The following is a 26,701-nucleotide window of genomic DNA, read 5'->3' on the forward strand; positions in this document are numbered from 1 at the left end:
GTGCTTTTAGAATCGGCAGTTGTTAGCCCAGAACACAGTGCATGCTGGGCTTAGGACACCAAGGTTGTAGTGTCAGCTCCACCTTGGTCTCAGAAAAGTCACTTAGACTTTCTTGGGTTCAGTTTCTTCATTATAAAAAAAGGGAATAATAGTTTCTGCTCTGCCTGGTTCACAAGGGAGTGTTTCTTGAGTGCTGACTGTGTATAGCATGGTGGTAAATGTTCACATATAGTCCCAGCTAGTCCTCACATAGGATCTGCAGTAGGGGCTATGACTACTTCTATTTTATAGATGAGGACATCGAGGCTTGGAGAGGTTGAGTGGCATGGCCAAGTCCACCTGTTTATGGAGACAGACTGAGATTTAAAGCCAGGTCTGTCCAGCTCTTGCCCTGCAAAAGAACAGACATGCAGGTATTTAGCACATGAAAGAGATGGGTGCCTGCAAGGTGTTAGCATTCCCTGGTTGGGTTCATGCCTATCCAAGGCCTGTTCTCTGTCTGTAAACTTTGGGGCAGGGTCTCATGTCTCTGTCTCCAGGGCCAAGCGCAGAACCCAAGCAGGTGCTTATGGGTAAGGAAGGTCTGTGGTCAGTGAGGCGGTGACTTTATTTTCAATAATGTTCACAACCACAATGAATATAATGTAAGCCAATGTACAAAGAAGAGTGACTTAAAGCAGGATCTCACATGAGACAAGAGAGTCCAAGGTAGAATATTCCCCGTGTGCAGTTATGTGTCCCAGACCGGAGAACAGGCTGAAGTTTCATAAGAAGACCTGGTGAGCCAAGGACTAGATTGAGTCATATGAAATCGCCGATAGCAGACAATTTCTGGAATACAAGAATGGCAATGTCATATGGTTCCACCTAATAGTTGGCTGGCAATGGTCAAGACAAGCCTCTTGAAGAAGGTAAAGAAGGTGGGGCTTGCACTAGCTTGGGCTTGGATACGTAAGAATATGTAAGTAGGCTTGGGAGAGGAAGTATGGAGGCAGGAAGCAGGTGACAGGGTTGGGTGGAGTTGGGGAGGCACCAGTGGTGTGGGTCAGGACCACCCATCATAGTTCCAAAAGGGCATTTTGGGGTGGAGAAGACAGATGCTGCTTCCCTGCTGCCCATTTCGTATTAAAATATTTTCCTCATTATAAAAGTAATGTGTGCTTATTGTGGAAAAATTGAGAAGTACTGAAAAGTGCATAGCATGACATCTCCCTCAAAGTCAGCCACCCAGAGCTAACCTGATCAACTTTTTACTTAATAAAAATAGTATAATCTTCTCCTGTCATTTATAGTTGAAGCCATTCTGTCTTTGTAATTTTGGTATGCTGTTTTTATTTTTCTCCTTTTTTCTGGGATGGAGTCTCACTCTGTTGCCCAAGCTGGAGTACAGTGGCACGATCTCAGCTCACTGAGACCTCTGCCTCCCAGGTTCAAGTGATTCTCCTGCCTCAGCCTCCTGAGTAGCTGGGATCACAGGCACCCACCACCACGCGTGGCTAATTTTTGTATTTTTAGTAGAGACGGGGTTTCACTGTGTTGGCCAGGCTGGTCTCGAACTCCTGACCTCAGGCGATCCACCCGCCTTGGCCTCCCAAAGTTCTGGGATTACAGGCATAAGCCACGGCACCTGGCCTATTTTTCTCCCTTTTATAAGGCAGTAGTTGCCCCTTTCTCATTCACAACTCTTCTTGAACATCATTTTCATCAATGACTGGACCAGAGTTTGCCTCCCTATTGGGGAATGTTCAGTTTATTTCTAGCATCTATGCTTAAAGCTCTGTGTGCAATGAGAATGGTGTCGTAGGGTAGAGAGAGTCCCTGGGGCAGCAAGAATAGAGATGTACTCCGGTTTTCAATGTACAGTAGAAGAGTGGAGTGGGTGAGGGTTGGGACCCTGGAGCGAGACTCTTGGGGGTAAATTTGGCTCTGGCATTTATCACCATAAATAGGGCAGAGATTCCCACTCTCTGTACTTTGTTTTTTTTTTTCATCCATAAAAGGGAGTTTTCAGTTGGATGTTTTTAAACCTACAAAGCAATGAGAAGTTCTTAATTTGGAGAGGAGGAATATGTTGCTTATTCCTAAGAAAGTATTTGACATGGAAATATCCAATCTGAATGTAGTTAAATAAATCGAACAATATATGTAACCTGAAAGCATTTCTTTTTTTTTCTTGAGAATAAAAGTGTGGAGGAAGAGGTGGTAAAGTGGGAAGAGTGCTACAGCAGTGCCAGGTTCATCTTCGACCGTGAGGATGGACTTCATTTTCTGCTAATGATCTGTTAGATTATCAGAAATGGAAGATCAAAATGAAAGCCAGTTTCAGTCATCATTTGAAAACCCTTGGTTATCACACCAAGTGTTTGGCAGTGTTCTCTAGCTGCTTTCCTTCCTTTTCTTTTGAAGCAATTTCCATTTCTTCCTTCACTTTAAGCAGCTGAAGAGCCCTTTGCAACCCTCATCACAGAGGCTAATGAGAGAGGTGGGAGAGGGTGGAATTTGAGCGGTTCAGAGCAGGAGGATCCACCCCCAGGCTCATCCTCTCTGGGCGTGCATCTCATCAGTGAGAGTCAGCAGCCTTCCGTGTCTAACTGTGGGGCTGGCTTTCCTGGATGTACAATTCCTGTCTTGGGGGATGCCTTTGTTTACTTAGAGAGGATCATTTTCTTCCTCCGGACTGCGCCATGCCTGCAGCACCATAGACCAGTCCTGAGAAACTGCCAAGGTGTGAACAAATGCAAGTATGCATACGTGCATGAATGAGTGCTGAGGGCTTGCTACATGTAGGTTCTGTGCTAGAGGCTGGATCGGTGATGCCCGTAGCCTCTGTGAGGTGCAGGAGGCAGCAGAAGCACCAACAGCCAGGTGAGCCAGGCCTGGGCATGAGGAGATGTGGGTCAGGAAGGAGGCAGTGAGGGAGACCTAAGCCGAGGAAGCAAATCTTGGTGAGGGCTGCAAGGCAGGACAGGACGTGGGGCTCTCAGAGCATGGACAGCTCCAGAACATTCATAGCTGTATTCACAAATTTATAAAAGCTCCAAGCTGGAATCAACCTAATGTCCACCAACAGAAGAATGCACTTATTATGGATATTCACTCACTGGAATACTATATATCAATGAAAATGCATGAATTATAGCTTTGTGCATGGATATTGATGTACAGCAAAAGAAGCAAGTCATACAAGAACATCTACAGTACAGTTCAATGAAATAAAAATCAGAACAGGCAAAACTAAACTTTGTTTTATAGAAGTGTAACCCTAAGTAGTCAAATATGAAGAAAAGTGAGAAACAAAGATCAGAGGGTTTAAGGTGGTCACTTCTGGGCAGGGATGGGCAGCGGGAGGTGTGATCTGAGTAGGGTCACAGGTGGAGGCTGAGATGTGGCTATGTTCTATTTCTTAACCCAGGTGGTGGCTGTATAGGTTTTAGAATTTTTCTTTAGATGTATGTATCTATGTTATACATGCTTGTATATGTGTGATATTTGAAAATTTTACAGAAAAACATAAAGAAGTCCAATGTATAGTACGGATCACAGTGAGCAAGCAGGGATGGTGTCAAGAGATGGGGCCAGGGCCGCAGGGCCTAATTGATGAGTCAGGTCAAGCATTTGGCTTTTCCTCCTAAAAGCAATGGACAGATTTTCAAAGCAGGCTGACACGAGGAGGTTTATGTTTTTTAAAAACATCGCTTTGGCTGCAGCATGAAAGCCAAGTTGGGGTGAGGCAAGGGTGGCTGTGGGACAGTTACAAGTTTTGGGGGATGTCGGTCGTGTGTATGTTAGGTGGCAGGAGTAGGGATGGAGAGAAATGTTTGGATCAAGACGTTTTTAGGAGGATGAATGGACAGGGCTTGGTGATGGATTGGATCTGAGATGTGACTGTGAAGGAAGAACCAAGACAGGGGCCCAAGTTCAGCAACTGGGTGGCTGTTGGTGCCAGTCATGGAGGTGCCACGATCTGGGAGAAGAACAGCTTTGTGAGGGCCTGATGAAGGGTCGTGAGACTTCCAGGGATATTATCTAATAGGTAGTTGGGTACATGGGCTGGGGGCTCATGAGGAGATGTGGCCCATTACAAGAATATTGCTCCACAGAGTAGACAGGGACGGTTTGGTCCCCATGTGCGGACTAGACACTGTCTACACCAAGTGATTTCGGTGGCAACTGTGGTGAAGCGGGGTGAACCCAGGACAGGAGGTCTGGGTTCAGATCCTGACTCTCACTCCTCTTTTTGGCGCATTCTTAACCCTGTTCCACCTCAGCATGCTCACAGAGCTCGGCCCTGCCTGCTGGCTCAGTTGCTGGGCATAGAAACATCCTGTCTTCAAGGTGCCCTTTGCATATTACCTCTGTTGTCTTAATCCACTTTTAGGCTTTTGGAGTTGTGCGAGTGCCTTGGGGGCCTTAAGAAGCACTGGACCCCCCTTGTAAGCGGTGCCCATGCCTGGCAGGAGGAGTGATTGAGGACTATTGAGTGGAGCAGGCAGTGAGGGTTTCCCTAGAGCACCTGCTTCTCTGGGCTTCCCCGCGAGCCTCCTCTGCTCATTGTCATTACAGCCACCATCTCCCCACACACCTGTGCAGGGCTTGGAAGTCTATAGAGTCATTTCAGACCAATTATCCTAAATGATATTTGCCCAACCACGCAAGGTAGTCAGGAAATGAGTCATTCTTCCCATTTCACAGGCAAGGAAACCAAGACTCAAACAACATGGCATTTCACAAGCTTCAGGCTTTAGGACTCTGTGTGTTGGAGGGTAGGTTGCTGGTCATGGAAACGGTTACCTGTGTCCAAATCTACTAGCTGAAGCCTCAGCTAGGCTCTGTTTCCATACACCATGACCTCTGTGAGGTGCTGGAGGAGAGAAAAACTGGAATCTGTCCTCAGGGGTCTGATTAGGAGTGGAGACTGGACATCCTCTGCCAGGAGGAAATGGTGGAGGTGCTAAGGTGTTTGGCTTGGAGAAAAAGACCCCAGGGGATAGCATTTCCATTTTTACCTGAAGGTGGTTATGTGGGAAAGGGGATGAAGTCTCTTCGGACACCAATAAGGCAGAGCAAAGACCCATGACTGAAATTTGCAGAGGGATTTAAGCTCAAAGAAAGAAAGAAAACAACAGCAATGACTGACTTTGCCTGAAATGATAAGGGTTGACTGAAAGGAGTAGCAAGTTCCATGTAGTTAGAAGTAATCAAACCAAGGCTAAATAGCCATTCAGGTCTTAGTTGTGCCCTCTTGGGGAAGTCGCTTAGCCTCTCAAAATCCAAGTCTCCTTCTCTAGACAATGAGCATACTGTTCCTACATTGCAGGTTGGTTGTGAGGACCAAATAAGGCACTGAAGCAGATCTCTGGGGACACTCGTTCCACAAGTAGCTATTGAGTTCCTACTAGGTTCATGACATACGCTATCTGACTTAATTTTCATGGCAGGCTGGCCCCTCAACATTTTTTGAGGCCCAAGAAAGAAAACAAATTGAAGCCTTAGCCTCCTTCCAGCCCCTCCTTCTCTTCCCGATCCTGACTCCATCCACCACTGCAAGGAGTTGGGTAGACCCTACGGTTCACACATCTCAGCTCTGTTCACAAGGACCCCCACCCCCAGTTGGCTGTTCCCGGCCATTCTTCAGGTCTAGGGAGAAGGCCCCAGAAGCACCATTTGCCCTTGAGAGGATGGACTCCAGCCATCTAGGAGGGGAATTCCGGGGTCCTGGATACCCAGAAGGGGTTCCCAGAGGAGGGAGGGCATGGGCTCCATGTGAGTGTGCCTCCTTGGCCTCAAGGACTCCTTGCCCCTTGAGAAGGGGGCTACCAGAGTTGGGCTGGAGAAGGACCCTCTCAAATGCAGGGCACAAGGCAGGGGCCCACTTGCCAGGGTATAAGCACAGTATTTTCTGCTAACTCAGTAAGTGGTGGTACTTACAGTTACCCTGGGTGTGTTCAGCCGGGAGCCATTCTGGAATCTCAGTGACAGGCTCAGAGGGGGGTACAAAGCCAGGGAAGCAGAAGAGGGATGAGGGGGCGGGGAGATGGGGGCTATCAGGACAGTGCCAGCAGCTCAAATGATCAAGTCTGTAGGGATAGATTGACTAAGTTTCCTTTTGGATCAGGGTTCTTCCTCCCATGGTGGTGGAGGGCCTCTATGGGCAGGCTGTTTCTGGAAGAGTCCCTGGGCAGTGGTAGAAGGCGCCCCCTGATTCTGACTGGCTAGCCGGTTTGAGGAAGACCTGAGATTACAAGCTCCTGCCCTGGGGGAGGGGTTGGGGTGGGAGAGAGTGGCAAGGACCAGGCCTTAGCCATGGAGTTGAGGATAGAACCACAGCCCTATTAGAACAGCCAGCTGGGTCAACATGCAGCGGGGAGGGCACAGCGGGGCATCAGATTCTGGTTTGAGCCAGCAAGGCCACTCCCAAACACCCCTTCTTCTGGGGCTTGGAGTCAGCTAACTACTCCCTGCCGAGGTCAGCAAGGCGTAGGACTGGATGGGGCAGATCCACTGGATGCAGAACCTTGGAGCCTGCAGCTGAGTAGGGACAGAAGAGGAGCTGGGTGGTTCCCAAACGTTAGTGGGCACCAGAATCACCTGGTGGGTTTGTTAAAGCCCAAACTGCTGAGCTCTACTCCCAGAGTTTCTGATTAATTTGCATTTCTGACATGTTTCCAGGTAAAACAGATGCTGCTGGTCCAGGTACAACACTTTGAGAACTACTTGCCTGCCAGCCCCTGGCCTTGTGTCTATCCCAGGCCACCTGAAGACCCTGGGAAGCAGCCCTTCATCCCTACTAGGGTTTGGCACAGTGCTCTCAGCAGGGCAGCTGGTAGGCCCCATCCTCATGCACAGCGATGGAGGATGCCCCTGGCGAGGGAGGCCATTGGAAACAGAGCTTGCCAGTAATACAGGGAACAAAACACCCAGTTTAATACAACTCTACTCGTAGGTGTCACATATATTGCTTGTGACCACAGAACTGAAGAAGCAAAACAGAGCCATTTTTTAAATTCACATTTTTAGGAATGTTTCCTTTCCCTGCCTTTCTGTGCGGGTTTCTTAAGACAAGTGAAATATTAAATGATTGTAACATCTAACCTTTAGGGAACAATCACACCATCTTAGACCAATTCTTCTAACGAGGGAGAAAGTTGCAGGTTTTTTCTTCCCCTTTCATGCTCTTCCAGCTGGTTTTCAGGCAAAGTCCTAGGTGCATTTTCAATTTGGTCTCAGCTTTTCTCTGCAGCAGAACAAGTGGTGGGGAAAATGTTTTCTCTAGGCAGCAGCAACATTTCTGTCTCATTTGACTGGTTTTGCACTGTAACATGGCAGCCTGTGGGGCTGCTAATTTGAACTTAGGTCCTTCTAAGAATGCATCATTCATGATCAGTAAACATATCAGGATGCAGATTTTAACCACTTAATTATTGAATGTGGAAATGCTTCCTTGCTTCATGAATATTTTAAAATGGAACAATAGATAAATTATGTTCCACTCCCAAATTTCATTGTGGTTCTGAACCACTTCATATTTAAGCATTATCTGATTACCCGGAGGCTGTGAGCTCTATTTTCCCTGAGAAAATTTGGTAGCAGAGTTACTTTGTTCCAAACCATAGAGAAGTCTAAGGCCTTTATCAAGAACAGGTCACCTTTGCACCATTTAGTTTGTCCTTGGATCTATAAATGTCCTTGCTGGAAATGGAGGTCAAAGCAATACTTTTATCAATGGGGATGTAGCCTTGTGCAGTGGAAAAGGCAAAGGGCTCTAGGGTCCAGTGGGCCTGGGTTTGACTCTAGACTTTTTCTTTTGCTCCCTGTGAAATCTGGGGCAGTTATTTAACTTCTCAAAGGATCAGTTTCTTCATCTGTAAAATGTGAATCACAGTAATAGCCACCTAACAACATTATTGTGATCATTAAATGAATTATAGTTCTTAACTGCACAGCATACTACCTGAGCATGGGAAGCATTTAATGAGTGATACTAAATTTATATTATAATTTTCCTTATTGTTCCAATCATATAAAGTCCCTATCACAATGTTGAGCCTATTGCCATTTAACAAATGAGTTTTATTATTACTATTATAAACATCATCACAATTTTTACACATGGATGTATATTAAAATACAGTTTTCTACCACACAAACTATATGCATTTTATTTTTTAAGATGGGAATTTATATAAGTAAATGGACAGCTTAATGAAGTTCAGGAAGATTGAAGTAAACCAATGGTGCTCGTATTAAATAGTTTAATTAAGATAATCCCTGATGCAAAACATTTGTTCAATTTGCACCTCACATTGAAAATGGGCTCCATAGATTTTCATGAGCTTCTCTTTGATGTGGAAAGGCGGCTCTGACCACGAAGGGGAACTGGCTGGGAGTCGAGGTCTTGGGCTGAGTGGCTGCCCTGTGGCTGCACTCTGAGCTTGACCAAGAGCCAGACCCCACGCTTCCCTTGCCTGTGGTCTGTTTATCTCTAGAGACCGCTATTGTGCAAAAATTCTACAATTCTGTAAATGTATGTGATTTGTTATCTTTAAAAAGAGAGATACAAGGGCCGGGCGCGGTGGCTCACGCTTGTAATCCCAGCACTTTGGGAGGCCGAGGCGGGCGGATCACGAGGTCAGGAGATCGAGACCACAGTGAAACCCCGTCTCTACTAAAAATACAAAAAAAAAAAATTAGCCAGGCGTGGTGGCGGGCACCTGTAGTCCCAGCTACTCGGAGAGGCTGAGGCAGGAGAATGGCATGAACCCGGGAGGCAGAGCTAGCAGTGAGCCGAGATCGCGCCACTGCACTCCAGCCTGGGTGACAGAGCGAGACTCCGTCTCAAAAAAAAAAAAAAAGGGATACAAAAAAATTAAAAGAAAGATTTCATCCTTTAAAAACCCTTAGACTCTGCAAATTTTCCAGTTGTTTTTAAACCAACAGGTATTAGGTGCCAGCTAGTTGAGGGCAGATTAATTGGAAGCTGTATTTATCATCTGCAGTGTGTGTGTGTGTGTGTGTGTGTGTGTGTGTGTGCTTGCACTCAATGTGTTCTTGACAGCCTCTCACCATCTAGCTTCTTGCTTCTAAAGAGAAAGGTTTGCTTCTCCCTTGCATTCAGAAGAAACACTCTAGTTCTGGTTATGAACGCTAATTACTTTGAAGAAGAAAAATAGGATTGTGTTTCTAAAAATAGTTCTGGATACAGAAGCCCATTTTTTGATTCTCTTAGAATCTGTGTGCTTCACAAGAGTGATATTACAAGGTTTCGCATTTATCCTCAGCCTGGGTTCATTGCTAGCATCTTTGGTGCTTGTAACTGGGGGACAGAATGGGGCTTGTCTCCATGTTCAGCTATTGTTCAGTGTCTCCCGTAGTTTGAATCTTAGCACCCTTCCACCACTTGTTTGTTTATGAGAGATCATTCCTCTGGTTCATAGGCCTGTTGACTTGGCCTATGATAACACAACAGTGAATACATGATATCCATGAAGTGAACAGACAAGTGTCACTGCAGCTGATGCATTGTAAGAAAAGGAAGCAATACTAGTGTTGGGAGACCAGGGTTCTAGCCCCGGCCCTGCCACTGATGTGGTTCTTTCTCACATACAGTGGGGCTGGGGCTGTGTTGGGTCCTATGGATGCAAAGGTAGTTCAGAGAAGCTCTCTCTCGGCCAGCTCTGTCATCTGGGCTTTCTCTCTTCACCAAGGGCTTGGGCTTGACTACTGAGGACATTTTTGGCCCTAACATTCTGTTAACTCAATTATTGATAATAAGAGTAGTAAGCCTCAGGCAGGTTGTATAGGTGGCTGTTTTGATAGAACTCCAGCAACAGGTAAATCTCTGGATGGGTTCCAAATTATAGATGGCTCCAGAAAGCATGCTTAGATTGTGAGCTTTTTGTACCCCATGCAATGTTCATTGGGTTTTTTGGTTGCTTTGCTTATTTTTTTGTGGATTTTTTGGGGGAGGGGTTGGTCTCTATAAACTGGCTCTTGCTTCTTTCTTGGTAGTTGGGAAATGCTTTGGTTAATCTTCTTTTTTTTTTTTTTTTTTTTTTTTTTTTTTTTGAGGCAGAATCTTGCTCTGTCACCCAGGCTGGAGTGCATTAGCGCGATCTCGGGTCACTGCAAACCTCCGCCTTCCTGGTTCAAGCGACTCTTATGCCTCAGCCTCCTGAGTAGCTGGGACTACAGGCACACGCCACCATGCCCGGCTAATTTTGTATTTTTTATTAGAGATGGGGTTTCACCATGTTGCCAGGCTGGTCTCGAACTCCTGGCCTCAAGTGATCCGCCCGCCTCAGCCTCCCAAAGTGCTGGGATTACACACGTGAGCCACAGTGCCTGGCTGCTTTGGTTAATTTTCTACTCTGGGCTCTTATTGGCATTTGACCCACTTTATATAGTACCCCAGACAAAGATCTCTAAATTGGTGGAGCATGGCTTCTTCTTAAATTATGATGTGCTCATTTGAAGTTGTGTTTTCTCCTTTAGTTTGTTTTACATTTGAGTCATTTTTGGTGGTATCACTCCAGTCCTCCATTTTCCTCCTCCTTAAACTACATGTACTAATCTGAATTAAAGGAATTACATTCATATAGCATAATAATGTATGGGGCTATTTATCACACATCTGCCAACATTTCAACTCTTTTCTTAGGAAAGAGCTTTATCTGTAAAATGAGGATCATAATCATTAGAATCTTTGAAGGAGGGCCAATAAATATTCCTCTCTTCCACTTAGGTTCTGAATTACTTGAGAATAAGATAAAGGAATAAAGAGGATAAGGGCCAAAATATCACCTTCATTATGACAAAGGTGCTGCTGGGGAATGTGTCAGGTCTGTGGGCAAATGAGCTTCCTGAGGCTGAATCCGGAGCTTGATTCAGGCAGGCAGCAGCTCCCGCTGCAACCCCAGGCAGGTTTGCAGGAATCAGAGCCAGGCTCTGGAGGGCAGCAGGAATGAGCTCCATGAGGAAGGAGAGGAAGGGGCTGAGCACGTTTGCCAGTGTCTCCAAACTCACCAATCAAACAAAGTATTGTATTTCCCCAGGGGAACAGAGTGTGTGGGGGCAGGAGAGGCCAGAAACATTACGCCAAAGGTGTTCCTCTCATGCTGAAAGAACTATCAAGGGTATGGAAAAAGTACCTCCTCCCCAAACAGAAGCTGGGTAACTAGCTGAAAGAACAAGCTTTGGAGCCTGACAGACCCAGGTTCAAATCCTAGTCCTCCAATTTTTTTTTTATTTTTATTTTTTTGAGACAGAGTCTCACTCTGTCACCAGGCTGGAGTGCAGTGGCGTGATCTCGGCTCACTGCAACCTCTGTCTCCCAGGTTCAAGCGATTCTCCTGCCTCAGCCTCCCAAGTAGCTGGGACTACAGGTGCGTGCCATCACACCCAGCTAATTTTTGTATTTTTTAGTAGAGACTGGGTTTCACTGTGTTAGCCAGGATGGTGTCGATCTCTCGACCTTGTGATCTGCCCAGCTCGGCCTCCCAAAGTGCTGGGATTACAGGCGTGAGCCACTGCGCCCGGCCCTAGTCATCCACTTTTGGGCTGTGTTGTTGGGCTGCATTCTCAGACAGCTAAGGCATTCTGAGTCACAGGGTGAGACAGGAGATGGGCACAAAATACAGGTCATAACCATCTTGCTGATAAAACAGTTTTCAGTAAAGAAGCCGGCTAAATCCTGCCAAAACCAAGATGGCAACAAGGGTGACCTCTGGTCGTCCTCACTACTACACTCCCACCAGCGCCATGACAGTTTACAAATGCCATGGCAACGTCAGGAAGTTACCCTAGATGGTCTAAAAAGGGGAGGCATGAATAATCCACCCCTTGTTTAGCAAGTCATCAAGAAATAACCATAAAAATGGGCAACCAGCAGCCCTCGGGGCTGTTCTATGGAGTAGCCATTCTTTTATTCCTCTACTTTCTTAATAAACTCGCTTTCACTTTACTCGGACTCGCCCTGAATTCTTTCTTGCGGGAGGTCCAAGAAACCTCCCTTGGAGTCTGAATCAGGACCTGTTTCCTGTAACAGTGTGATTCCAGAGGAATTCTTCTGCTTTGTTAAACCTCGCCTGTAAAATAGAGATAATAATCGGTCACTGTGAAAATTAAGTGAGATAATATATTAAAAATGCCAGGCCCATGATAAGTGCTTCATAAATTATAGAAGGTCAAATGAGATAAAGACAAATATATAAATGTCGCTTGTAAATTATGCAAGTTTATGTAAATATAAATAAGTGTTATTATTTATGGTGGTGGTTTTAATGCAATGCTGAATTCCACTTGCTATACAGTACGGTCGGTGCTCTCTCTTTGGGCTTATTTAAATAGGCTGGGAATACCTGGTGGCTTGTTACGCATGTCTTTTCTGTCAGCTCTTACAAAAAAGATCCACAAGCCAGGAGGAAAGAAGAAATTAAATTAATGAGAAACTTGCAGGCGTCCGAATGACCATCCTTCTGATTCCAGCTATTTTTGTAGCTTCTCCTGGAAGCTGTCATGTAATTCTGTAGTGGCCATTAGAAAGTCTTCACTCCGTTTAATTTACGCTGAGAAATCATCAGTGGAAACTTGACACAGACCCAGAGTGTTCAGGAGCTGATGTTCCGCCATCAGGCTTTAAGGGACAGCTTTGCGTGCCAGAGGCAGCCCTGGCAGTGAGTGTGCCCAGAAAGAAGATGGAGCAGGGGGCTGTGGCTTCACTCTGCAGCCTCCTCGCCCCCTTGTCATCATCATCAACATCACATTTATCGAGGGTTACTGTGGCCAAGTGCTTTCGGGTTTAATTTTTACCATAACCCCTATAAGGTATTACTGTCCTCATTTTACTCCAGGTCACGGACAGAGTCATGATTTGAGCCAGGTTCGGTTCATCCCAGAGCTCGTGTTGTTAGGAGCCCAGGCGACAAGCTCCTCAAAGCCTGGAGGGAGGCTTGGTCAGGCCCTTGCAGCTTTCCTGTCATTGGCATTTGGCACTAACCAGCAGCCCTCCTTTTCCTGGCAGTGATTATTGCTGATGTCTCACCCCAGACCACATTTTTCGATACGGTTCATTTCTCTCCCTTGCCAGGTAAGCTCTCAAGTGTCCCTGGGAGAAGCCAGGCTCTCTGAAGGACCCCTGTGGCACCTGCTGGCCTCAGGTCAGACTCTACCTTGTTCTGCTCAGGGAAACCACCCTTGACGCCAGTCTTTGGGATATGAATAAATTGGAGTTTCATTCAGTTCTGAAAAAATCTATGATTCTTTGCCCTTTGTCAGGCTTTGGGACAGGGGTTAATTTAATAATAGCACCTATCTCATATGGTTGGGGTACTCAATGGAAGGTGCCTAAACAGTGCCTGGGATGTGGTGGGCACTTAGGGAGAGGGGCCGTGCTGTGATCATGGTTACAGACCAGCCCATGGCCTCAGGGAGCTCACTGCCTGCGAAGAGTGACACACAGACGGAAGATCCCAACGTCATTTGAGGAGTGTGGTGATACAGGGTGCAGAGTGCCTAGGAGGGTCATAACTGAATCTTGGGTGAAGAGTCATTGGAATACTCTTCCAGTGTATGAAACTAGTGCAGACACAACATGGTACAGGAGCAAGAACATGACCTGATGCAAGCTTTGGGCACAAAGGGACCGAAATGGGAATGTGTCCTCCCTAGTCATAGGGAAAAAGTGAAAGATAACCTCCACCAAGCCAGGGAGTGTGAATAGAGGCTGGATGGATGCGGACAGAGCAAGCTGGGGAGGGATTAGTAGTTGTGTCAGAACAGGAAGGACTGAAGACCCAGACATGTTGCCTGGGGCAGAGAAGACTTGAGGAAGACTATCTTAAAGTTACTCTGAGGACAGGGAGAGGAACATTTATTCAGTATGGCTCTGGAGGGAAAGAAGAGCTAAGAGTAACGAGATAGAATTTAGCAGAAGGCAGATTTTTTAATGAATATTTGCAAAAACTTTCTCATAATCAAGGTTTTCTAAAAGTGGAACACGGCTGCCACTGGGCAGACTGATGGGTCCAAGCAGAGCCGGATGACGCAGATGGTAGAGGAGAGAGAGCCGAGTTTTGGCGTCAGACACCTAGATTTGAATCAAACTTTTGCACTGGCTTTGTGGCCCCAGGCAGGTCACTTGACTCATCTGAATCTGCATTTCTTGCAAGACCCAATTACAAGTGTGAAAGAGCTTTCTAAACTATGAGACATCACACAAAATGTTAGTTATTATGCTTATTGTCATTTCACAGTAGTTACTGGTGAATGTGTCTTAGTCATCCAACTAATTTGTGTTGGATTCCATCTAAGACAACGAGTTTGTCTTAGAGGTTTTAGCTTAGTGCCATCATAGAATAGTAAATGTTTGTCGAATAAATTAATTAATGAATCAATGATTCCCCCCCCCCCCCCCCCACAAATCAGCCCTGAAGCTTGAACGTGGGTCTTATCCCGAGCCTGGTACATAATAGACTCTAATTTAAAATGTATTGAGTGGTTGGATGAGGGAGGGATTAACTATGTTAATTGCTGTTAACTAATGTGATAGTCGTTGGGTTTAGCACTTTTACTAATATCTCATTTAATCATAGACACAATCTTGTGCGATGGCCCCATCTCACAAGAGTGAGTGGCAGAGTGTTTGTCTCAGGATTGCAATGGTGACACAAACATTGTGTGAGAGGCTGGCCCAGCTGGCCTGAAGGTCATTCTCACCTCCAAGATTACACATTTCTTTTTTTTTTTTTTTTTTTTTTTTTGAGACGGAGTCTCGCTCTGTCGCCCAGGCTGGAGTGCAGTGGCGCAATCTCGGCTCACTGCAAGCTCCGCCTCCCGGGTTCACGCCATTCTCCTGCCTCAGCCTCTCCAAGTAGCTGGGACTACAGGCGCCCGCCACCACGCCCGGCTAATTTTTTTTTTTGTATTTTTAGTAGAGACGGGGTTTCACCGCGGTCTCGATCTCCTGACCTCGTGATCCGCCCGCCTCGGCCTCCCAAAGTGCTGGGATTACAAGCGTGAGCCACCGTGCCTGGCAAGATTCCACATTTCTAGGGCAGCCATGCCTTGGTAAGAAATGCTGAGCCCTATGACTAGGGAGGACACATTCCCATTTTGGTCCCTTTGTGCCCAAAGCTTGCATCAGGTCACGTTCTTGCTCCTGTACCGTGTTGTGTCTGCACTAGCTTCATGCAGTGAGAACTCAGAAAACAGCACTTTACTGACCCCTGAGTAGCCATGCAATGTCACCCGTTCAGGAATGGTCTAACTCACTCTGCAGCCCACATGCATGGCAGCTAGAGTTAGGACCACAGCTTTTGAGGCCCCAGATCCTGAATTCCAGCCTGGTTCTGCCACTTCCTGGCTCTGTGACCTTGAGCAAGTTGCTCTTCAAACCTCAGTTTCTGCATCTGTAAACTGGACCATACCTACCTCATCCAGTTATTATGAGGATCGATGTTAAATGCTTATTTGGTTCTGTGCCTGGCATATGGAAGGGCTTGGAGAGCGGCGTGTAATCACCGTCATCAAGTGACTGGCAGAGTTCCCAGAGATGGTAGATATTACTTGATGTACGGTAGCTACCTACAAATCATTTCTATAATTTGATAATTACAGAAACATATGTAAGAAACATTTTTTCTGTCACTGTGATATTGAGGTTCATGGTTAGTTTTTTGGTAACTACTGAATACTGAAGACTAGAGTTCAAGTCAGTGACAATTCCCTGTCTGCCAGAAGCATTTCCATTTCTCAGGAGAGCAGCCCCAGGATCATTGCTTTGGTTCCAGTCGTGCCTGCCATGTTCCGGTTGTGTTAACTTAGGAAATGCCTTGAGCTATCTATACCTCTATGTTCTCCTCTGTAAAATAGGAATGATTGGAGCCACTTCATAGAGTTATTAAGAGGATGCAATGAGCTAATGTCGCTAAGGGCCTGGAATAGGGCTTGACATGTAATAGTTATTCAGTAAGTGTCAATTCAAGTGCCAGGTCTGAGAGTGTCTAGCTCAGTGCCTTGTTGCAGAGTAGACAGTCAGTAAATGGTAGTTTTCTTTATTCCTTTTCAATTTACAATCTCCTTCCATCCTCCAAAAGCACGGTACCAGCATAACTAGGCTTTGTAGCTATCGAGCCCTGCTGTTAGAGGAACCATGCTGGGGAGAGAAATGTCACAGTTCTTTGTTCAGTGGGGACCACTTAAAGCTGAGCTCCGCGGGGGTACTGGAGATCCTGGGGGGTAAGTAACTTCTGCTAGTCTCTCTTGTTATTCTGTAATAAGAGGCTCCCATCCAGCATTCCAATATTGAAACTCCACATATCAAGGTATCTGAGGCAGAGGTGGGCTGCCAGGTGGCTTGTTTCAGAGAACATTTTCTATTATGCTCTCTGTGGCTGAGATAGGGAGCACTTCCAGGGACCTTGTTCTACACTTGCATTTTCCTTTTTCACTGACACTAAGTGACTTTAAGTCAGATGCACCCAACCCATAGCAGCATGCAGAATGCATCTGTACCCATGTGGCATCTTGATAAAAATTACAGGTGTATATTTTCCGCACACTTGAGGTTTATCTCTCTAAACTCAAAAAGCTCTTTCAATTTTAACTATTTGGAGTTGAAATCTTCCTAAAATGCATGATACAGCTGCTTCCTGAAATTGAAGGAACATAATTTGACATTTTTTCTTTTTTCTTGGTGCCTTGGAATTAAGAGATGTGCTGGCAAACTGGTTTCAAAAAACAAAACAAAACACCTCCTGATGGGTAGTGTTTGTCTGTTTCCATGGTGTAAATATTCCCATCACAACTAATTTCAGGCTATCAGTGGTTTTTAACAACCAGCTTAAAAGACTCCTGAATATTTATGGACAGCTTGAGCTCAGGTCTGCAAGGAAGCAGCGTAGCACTGTGGAAAGGACATGGTTGTTAGATCTGGACACACCTGGTTTTAGTCCTCATTTTTCTGCTTGAGAGCTGGGCTACCTGGAACAGGATCTTTAATCTGAGTTTCTTTGTATAAACTGAGCTAAACATGACCACACCATGGGTGATAGTGAGGACCAGAGAAGGGGGCAGAGGTCAGGGGTCCCAGGTGCTGTCAGGGCCAAGCAGGTGATCTAGTAAACGGGGGGAGGCTGAGTGGGGACCCTGGAAAATCCCAGAAACAGTGGTTCTCAAGCTCAGCTGCATATTGGAACCAATAGGGAACTTCTCTACCTGGGATCCCCCTCAGACCAATTAAACCAGAATTTCTGGGGGTGGAGACTGAGCATGGTTTTAAAAAAATTAAAAGAACACTCTTTCGCCTAGTGATTCAAATGTGCAAATCACATTTGAGGACCACTGGTCCTGACGGACACTTGTGGGTAGCGAGCGTGCCTGTCCCTCCAAAATAAGTCAGCAGGCTTGGCACACAGCAGGGGTTACAGGATAGCCTTCCCAGACTATTGTACTGTATGGTAACCTAGTAACTGTTTTTTGCACAAGAACTTTTTTATCTTCCTAAATCTTGAAGGCTGGCCCCAGGTATGATTCCTGTGGTCAAAGCCCCTTTCTCTGTAAGCCCCACCTGCTTTGCCTAGTTGGCCATGAGCTATGGCAAAACCAGAGGGCTGTGTGTGTGTTTTGTGCCTGTGTGGATCTTAAGTGGAAACTGATGAGGTCATGCCAGGGGAAGGGGGCCCAGGAGCAAAGGATTCTGGGATTCTACCCGCCATTCTCTCCCTACCTCATTCCCCAGCTTTTGTCCGCTTGTCGAGACCCCCAAGCATGCCATGCTTTTTGATGCCTCTATGCCTTTGCACATCTCACCCTCTGGCCCAGGGCACCCTCTGTGTCCACTCTGGTACAGTAGTTCCTGTATTAGATTGTCATTATTAGTTTACATGTTTGTCTTAATTCAACAAATACTTATTTAGTGCCCATTATGAACACAGCAGAAGGAGTGCTGGATTTATGGTTTAAACTTCCTGTGAGCTCTTCAAGGCTCAGAACCACATCGGATGCCTTCATGCCCTTGGCATTTGGCATGGGGCCTGGCACATAGAGTTTTTTTTATATTTTAGAAAGATGGGGCTGGGCGCGGTGGCTCACGCTTGTAATCCCAGCACTTTGGGAGGCCGAGGCGGGCGGATCACGAGGTCAGGAGATCGAGACCACGGTGAAACCCCGTCTCTACTAAAAATACAAAAAATTAGCCGGGCGTGGTGGCGGGCGCCTGTAGTCCCAGCTACTCGGAGAGGCTGAGGCAGGAGAATGGCGTGAACCCGGGAGGCGGAGCTTGCAGTGAGCCGAGATTGTGCCACTGCACTCCAGCCTGGGCGACAGAGCGAGACTCCGTCTCAAAAAAAAAAAAAAAAAAAAAGAAAGATGGAAGGAAGGATGGGTGGATGGGAGGCGATTCTATCTTACCTCCATGTTCAGGACTGTGACTTAGAGGGATAAGTTTATGAAAGGGTGACTTTCCAGGTAAGTGGAGTGTGTTTGTAATTTCCAGAAATTTCACAGGGAGATTCAGTTCCCATGGCAGGATTTATCCATGGCTGTTAAATTGTGGATCGCTTTCTTTAAGGGACATAGACATTGACTTTTAAAATAAATTTTCTCTCCATTACTGTCCTGAATGGAGTCATTAAACATAGAGTGAGTTTGGAAAATTGTTAAGTAGTTTCGTATAGATGGAAGGGGTGGTGTAGGAAGCAGAGGGAATGAATTTGGAAGGATTGGCAGGGATTTGGATTATAAAGGACCTTGAATGCCAGGCTAAGGAGCTTTAGATCTGCCCTGTGGGCAGAGAGGAGGACTCTGTGGACACTTCAGAGGATGAGTGGCAGAGGCACGCCCAGTGGGTGGGTAAGAGCATCATTGTGGTCGGCTCCTTGAACAGATCAGATCAAATCACTCTTCCTTCCGAGCAATCTCCCAATCTTCTGTTCCTGCCCTTGCTATTTGCATAATTTACTTTTAATTATTGCTTTCATTATTTTCACAGCCCATCCTGGCAGGAATAATCTGATATTGGGTGGAATTAAACTGATGGGACCTCAGCAAACCTCCTTTGTTCATATTATTAACCCATGTATTTTTCAGAGAAGATTTTATTAAAAGAGATGGTCTGGGGTTTGCTCCTAGCTGTATTTTCCGGAGACAGCACAGCCAGCTACTGTCCCTTGCACCTGACTCCTCTCTGTGGGTACAGTTTTAAAAGCAGGTGTCACTCAGAGCTTAGGGAGCACCAGTTTCTAGTGAGTTGCTTTTTAAACCACAGGCCTCCAGATTGGGCTACTAAAATTACTAGTTTATTTAGTGAAGAAACACTAATGGTATTTTTTTAACCCTGAAAACAAGCATTTCCAGTTCTTTGCTGATGCCACATTTTTCTGAGATGAATGTTATTGTTACACATTACTGTTACTATTTATGGTGCCCAGAGCAGTGTGGGTTCTTTGCAAATGTTATTATCTTGTGGATTTCTCATGGGATTTTGCAAATACTGCTTTTCCAGAAGAGGAAACCTGGTCTCAGAGAACTGAGTCACTGCCTAAGGTCACATAGCCAGTGTGGGCCAGGCTGGGATTCAGCCTGGGGCTGGCCCATGTCCTTGTTCTTTTCAATAGCTTCTTCACTGTCACTTGCTTATTGCTTTCCATTTGCCAATGGACCATGCTTTCTGACATAGGAATTTGTATTTTTGTTTAAAAGCATCTGGAAAATAATAAAAATAATTTGAAAATATAGCTTAAGTATATTATGTATTAAACAAAACACCACTACTGTCAATTCACTTAAAGGAACTCAATATTTTCTTTTCTTTTTTTTTGAGATGGAGTCTCACTCTGTCACCCAGGCTGGGTGCAGTGGCGCGATCTCGGCTCACTGCAACCTCCGCCCCCTGGGTTCAAGTGATTCTCCTGCCTCAGCTTCCCGAGTAGCTGAGACTACAGGTGCCTGCCACCATGCCCGGCTAATTTTTGTGTTTTTAGTGGAGGTGGGGTTTCATCATGTTGACCGGGCTGGTCTCAAACTCCTGACCTCAAATAATCTGCCCGCCTCGGCCTCCTGAAGTGCTGAGATTACAGGCGTGAGCCACCGCACCAGGCTCGGAACTCAATATTTTCTTGCTATATTAGTGAAGTCCCAAATTCTAAAATTACCCCAAGGGCAAAAGTTTAGTCCTTCAATGATTATTCATGGTGCAGCCAGCCTTCCTATGCTATTTTTTATCATTTTGTTAATTTGGTCATAGTCTGTTCTTCCTTCCAGGAAAATGCAATTGTATAGAATCACTTTCGATCAGGAATTTGTAAATGTCCATTAATCTGGGTTTCGACTCCCTCACTGTTAGCTATTCATAATACAAGGATTGAATTTTCTTTGATCATACATGAAGAAAGAAATGGGCAGGCTTATAGAATCATTCATTCATTTATTCAACAAACATTTTCTGAGCATCTTCTGTGTGGGGTGCACGGGGGAATAGAGCTGTAAGACTAACCTACATGGTCTATTCCCACAAAGCCTGGATTTCAAAGGAGGTAGGTAGGCATCACATGAGTCTACAAAGAAAGAAAACAAGTGCAACGAGGCCAGTAAGTACGATGATGGGGACAGTGATGGGAACAATGAGCCATCATGTTTTTCTTGAAATGCTCACTGGAGAGTGGAGAGACAGATGCTTAAACAAAATAGATACAAGCTCTGGCTTCTAGACACCTGCAGGTGTAACATTTACTATTTTGATCATTCTTGAGCAACCATGAAGATCTGAGAAATGTAGCAGTTTGTCATTTTGCTGAGGTCTAAATGATCTTCCATTGTAAAATAAAAGGTTTTGTCCCTCGCTAAAATAATTTGGGCATTAACAAGTAGGCGAGGTAAGTGTTTGGGGGAAGTGGCGAGTCTTTCCTGCATCCACGGACTCACACATCCACATAGATCTTATTTCAGTTATTAATGCAACAAACCTTTATCTTAGTGTCTGTTACAGTCCATACGCCTAAGAAGAGCCAGGCTACTCATGCCTGTTTCTGAGAGGGGAGAAAAAGATACATAAATAATTATAATACAGTTAGCCCTTGACTGTCACCAGGTTCATGTCCAGAAACCTTTGGGAATCCTTACATTGACTGCTGTTATGCACGTATTCATTGGTCAGCGGTGCTCACTCACTAGTTAAGTGACTTGTTAATTCAAACCTGCCTCTGGGTGGGGGTGAGTCAAGGTCACGCAAGGCGTTTTGCACTCGTCATCTCATTTCACGATCGTGTGATTAGGATTATTATCTTCATTCACACCGCACATGCCATGTGACCTTCAGGACTGCCAGCGCCAAGGGTCTACTGTACGCCATCCCGAGTCCGATATGCCTGCATGAAAGGGTGTGGGAACAGCAAACAGCTCCCTTGCTTGGGGGCGCTTGGTTGCACCTTCTTGAATGAGGGGATGTTGGAGCTTGGTTGTTGCAGAATGAGAGAAGCTCATCAGACAGAGAAAGGGAAAATCATCAGGCAGTGAGAACCAAATTTGCAAACGCAGGAAAGTGTGAAAGCACTCGCTATATTCAGCCAAAAAAAAAAAAAAAAAAAAAAAAAGATTAGAAACGTGAGAGGGGGGGAGTAGCAGGAGGTTAATTTTGGCAGGTCAGAACTAGACTGCGAGAGCCTGAACATCAGGCTCAGAGATCAGACTAGATTCCATGGCAGTGGGAAAAATAGGGTGTTTTTAACTAGAGAGTGACATCCCTGTTTATTCATTCAACACTCTACAAGCATGTATTGAGCAATCACTGTGTACCGGGCACTCTTCTAGGAGCTGGGGTTACAGGGTTACAGTAGAGGAAAGATGCTCACAGTGAGATCCCCGCTTTCAAACAGCTTACATTTCAACAGAGGGGGACAGACAATACACAAGTGAGCAAATAAGTCAACAATGAAGGGCTAAGATGATGTGTTAGTGCCTGGGAAACTATTTGAGAATGGATGATCAGAGAAGCGGCCTGACTGTGAAGATGACATTGGAGTTGAGACCCGAGTGTCAGAGAGGACATGCAAGGAGCTGAGGGAAAATCTGTCGGGCAGCAGGAACAGCTGGCACAGGGGCCCTAAGGCAGGGTGAGTCTGGTGCATTTGAAGTTCACCAGACACAAAGGTAACATGGCTGAGGTGGTGGGCAAGAGCAGGAATGGTAGATGATGCTGGGGGCTGAATGGCAGATGCTGGAGTAGGAGTATAGATTTGATTCTAGGGTCCAGTTGACATGAGCTGCTTTTTGGCTACTCTGTGGACTGCATGGGAGAAGGGCAGGTTATTCTTGTCCTTCTTGGTTATTCTGAGGCCTGCAGGAGGCATGGTGATGGCTTGAACAATCTCTGCAGCAGTGGGGAAAGAGGAAGAGGGAAGGGTCAGAGTGTTTGGAGGCAGGGGTGGCAGGATTCCTGCTGGGTACAATGAGGGAGAAGACGGAGAGAGGAATCAAGGATACTCGGGATTTTGGCCTGAGCGACTGGGTAGAGGCAGGGAACACGGAGGAGTACTGATCTGTGCCACACAAATATCCTTGGGGGACAGTCCCGAGGATGAGCAGGGTCAGGGAGAACTAGAAGGCTGCAGGGCCAGTTGGCAGATGAGAAGTGTGCCCTCTGAACAAAAGCACTGGGCGAGGGAGCTGGGAAAGGAACTGATCAGAGAGACCATCATTCCTGGTTCTACTCAGCAGGCAGGAGAAGTCAGTGGGATCTGATGAGCTAAGAAACTGAGAAACTCAAGAATGATGGGGTTGAGAAGGAAACAATGAATTTACATGAGAAATGCAACAGGAAGAATAGATTCCAGGGGAAGAAAAGAAGTCCAGTTTTAGACAGGTCGACTTTAAAACACGTGTCGATGCTCAGCAAATGTTGGCTGTTGTCATCATCATCACTGATTTCATAGCCATCAGCCTGTCAGTGGTAGTTGAGGTCATAGCAGAAGGTGAGTCCACCAGTGGAAAGCCCAAGAGAGGAGGGTAGAGGAGGAAAGCAGCTCCCACCTCCACTTCATTTAGAAGCCAGTGCAAAAGGCATTTTGCAGTATTCAGGGCTCACTTTGGTGATGAACGCGGATTGACTTGAAAGTGTCTTAAAATTGACTGCAATTTTAGAAGGTAAAGCATAAGCCTTTGGTTATATCTAGCAAACCTGAGGTCTTCCTTACATGAACAGACACTCTGGGTAAGATGATGACAGGCACAACACAGTTAAAACGTTTTCATGAAGAAAAATAGATGTGAACCGTAGAATCTTAAACGCATTAGTTTTCGACATTGTGAAATTAATTGGCTCCCAAATATAGCCAGCTTCTGCCTTAATTGGAGTTCTCAGGAGCCTCCAGCTTTCCTGCTACCTTTAGCCAATGTTTCTGGGTTTGATGGTGAATAAAGACCTCTTTGTTTAATTAGAGTTGAAGCATGCTTTAAGAAGTTAGTAATCTAATTAAAATTATATTTCCAGTTTATATGAAATAGAAAAAGAGATCAGCAAATGTCCTATGGAGCCTGCTCTCTAGCGTGCAGTGAGCTAGAGACAGAGTTTCAGAGTAGAGTAAGAAATGGTGTTTTACCTCTCCTGTGGTGGGTGATTGGGTGTGGGTGAGTGAAGGAGGAGGATAAATCAAGAGAGAGAAAGTTAGCCGGGCATGGTGGCTCACGCCTGTAATTCCAGCACTTTAGGAGGCCGAGGTGGGCGGATCATGAGGTCAGGAGTTTGAGACATAGTGAAACCCATCATAGTGGAACCCCATCTCCACTAAAAATACAAAAATTAGCCGGTCATGGTAGCGTGCGCCTGTAGTCCCAGCTGCTCAGGAGGCTGAGGCAGGAGAATTGCTTGAACCCGGGAGGCGGAGGTTGTGGTGAGCCGAGATCATGCCACTGCACTCTAGCCTGGGCAACAGAGCGAGACTCCGTCTCAAAAAAAAAAAAAAAAAAAAAAAGAGAGAGAAAGTTATAGATCACAGATGGTTAGAAATCCAAGGGAGGGAGAGAGAGAGTTTTAGAGACGGAGGGTGAGGGAAGAGCCTGTAGGCTTCCCATAATTTCACCTAATTTAGAAAAGAGGATTTATGACTATGAATCAAACAAGATTCAAAAAATATAACACAGCTATTGCAAGCCCTTTGCTTGTAAGCTGAGCCTTGAGAGACTGGATAAGTGTTTGACCTGTGCCATTGTTGGAATATCTGAGAATGAGCTGGGTTGTCATGTTCCAGTAACGAAGGAAGGCGAGCCAGTCCTCTCAGAACGCTGGAGGAGGGAAGACATTTGTCCTTTCTCGGCAGTCACTTTTTCAGGTAGTACAAGAGATTCACTCACCTCTCGTCCTCACCGGCCCTCCCCCAGCCTCTTTCCCTGCTCCCCTCTGCCTTCTGCTGCCTTCATCCCCTCCTTGCTGAGCGAATGCATACAAGCAGCTGAAGCCTGGACGGCTCTTCAGAGTTGTCACTGCATCGCGGAGGTGCCTGACCTGCTGTCTGCAGGCTGGGCTGGGTGCAGGAAGCGGGGTACGATGAGCACCAGCGATTAGCTCAGTGCTGGGGTCTGAAGTTTTGTTTTGTTCTTGCTTTTATAAAATTAAAAAAAAATTATTACGAAACATTTTAAACTTTCAGAAAACAATATAATGAATATGTATGCACTCCCCACCAAGATTCTGCAGATACGAACAGTTTTGCCATATCTACTTTGGATCTCTCACTCTTTTGCTTTTTGAAAAAATAAAGAAATCGTTTACTGCTATGACATCCTTCTCCTCCTACCCCCAGAGAATCACTATGTTCTTTTACTACATAGGTATGTTTATCAAGAAAGTGACTATTTAATGTGTCCCTTTTTGTGTAAATGATACAATCCATATCTCCTTTGGCAACCAGCCTTTTTGCTTAACATTATCTTTCTGATATTTATCCAATAAGATATGTTTGGGTCTGTGTTGGATCCACATTTATTTTAACTGCTGTATAATATTTCCTTTAATAAACCCTAGTTATAAATAAACTGGGATTATAATATTTAATATTTCCCTCAATAAACCCCAGTTTTATTATAAGCAAATACTAGGGTTTATTAAAGGAAATATTATACAGCAGTCCCTCCTCATTAGGTTACTGTTACTAAGGAAAAGCCAAGTTGTTCTCCATCCCTGCTATTACAAGCACAGCTGTGGTCAATGTCCTTATACGTGTCTCTCATTCGCATGTGTGAGTTCCTCTGGGGTCAACACCTAGAGTGGAAATAGACATCTTCTATTTTATTGGTTATTTTTCTCACATCAGACTTTATCTCTTCGGTTTGCTGCCTTATCCCTTGCACCTAGGACAGTGCCTTGTAAATACTCAATAAATATCTGTTAAAAGAATGGATACTGACAAATTACTCCCCAGAGCGATTGTACTAACCTACACTCCCACCAGTTTATATGAGCGTTTCCATTGCCAACATTCTTGCCAACACCTGGTTATGAAACTTACCAATGTTTGCCAATCTGAGGTATATCAAATGGTGTCATATTGCTTTAATTTGCATTCTTGTGATCATTAATGAGGTTTATGGCCTTTTCATAGATTTATTGGCCATTTGGATTTCTTTCTCTATGAATTATCTATTCATATTCTTTGCCATTTCTGTTTTCTTAGAGCAGAAATGCACTAAGAAAATTTGTAGAAATTTCTTATTTGTAGAAATGCTCTATTTATCTTGGATAGAAACCCTTTGATGGTTTTATGAGTTATACATATGGTCTCTTAGGCTATAATTTGTCTTTTACCTTGTTTTAATTTACCTTTTGATAAATAAAAGTTTTAAATTTTATATGGTCTTATTTTTTGTTTGCAAAGAATGATGGTTTTGTTCCCTTTCTAATGCTTATAACTTTTATTTCTTTTTTTATGTCTCGTTTCCCTAATTGTGGGAATTAGGAATGTGGACATGCTTATCATGTTCCTGATTTTTTTTTGAGACAGTGTCTCGCTCTGTTGCCCAGGCTGGAGTGTGGTGGTGCAATCTCGGCTCACTGCAAGCTCCGCCTCCCAGGTTCAAGTGATTCTCCTGCCTCAGCCTCCCGAGTAGCTGGGACTACAGGTGCCCGCCACCATGCCCGGCTAATGTTTTGTATTTTTAGTAGAGACGGGATTTCACCATGTTGGCCAGGATGGTGTCAATCTCTTGACCTCATGATCCACCCGCCTTGGCCTCCCAAAGTGCTGGGATTACAGACGTGAGCCACCATGCCTGGCAATTCCTGATTTTAAAGAAAATCTTTCTTATGTTTTACTGTTGAGTGTGATGTCATCTGCGGGGTTTGGTAGGCATCTTTTGTCAGGTTATTTTATACCATCCTTGCAATCCTAGGATAAACCTTGGTAATTATATATTATTTTTCATGCTTTACTGGGTTTATTTCTAGATAATCTCTTTGGTTCTTTTCTTAGACTTATTTTTTTCTTTCTTAAATTTTTCTTCCCTGAGGATTTGATGTTCTTTCTTTTAAATTTAAATTACTTTGAATATTCTTATTTCAGGACTTTTTGGTTTGCCTGGTCTTTTTCTAGGGAGGGACATCTCTTAATACTTTTCACAGAGTCTCTTTATTTTGCTTCCATTGATTTCCATAGCCATCGAATCACCAAACATTTATTAAGCAGCTACTATATGCCAATAGAGAAGGGTGGGGGTGAAT

General features: G+C 45.1%; 1 protein-coding gene across 11 annotated transcripts in view; it reads left to right on the top strand.

Annotated features, from left to right (window-relative positions):
• Window positions 1–26,701, top strand: part of TTLL11 (tubulin tyrosine ligase like 11) — a 290,392-nt gene that overhangs the window by 138,650 nt on the left and 125,041 nt on the right. The window lies entirely within an intron of this gene.

Source organism: Symphalangus syndactylus, chromosome 3 (genome assembly GCF_028878055.3).
Source record: "Symphalangus syndactylus isolate Jambi chromosome 3, NHGRI_mSymSyn1-v2.1_pri, whole genome shotgun sequence".
In the NCBI taxonomy this organism is placed as follows: domain Eukaryota; kingdom Metazoa; phylum Chordata; class Mammalia; order Primates; family Hylobatidae; genus Symphalangus; species Symphalangus syndactylus.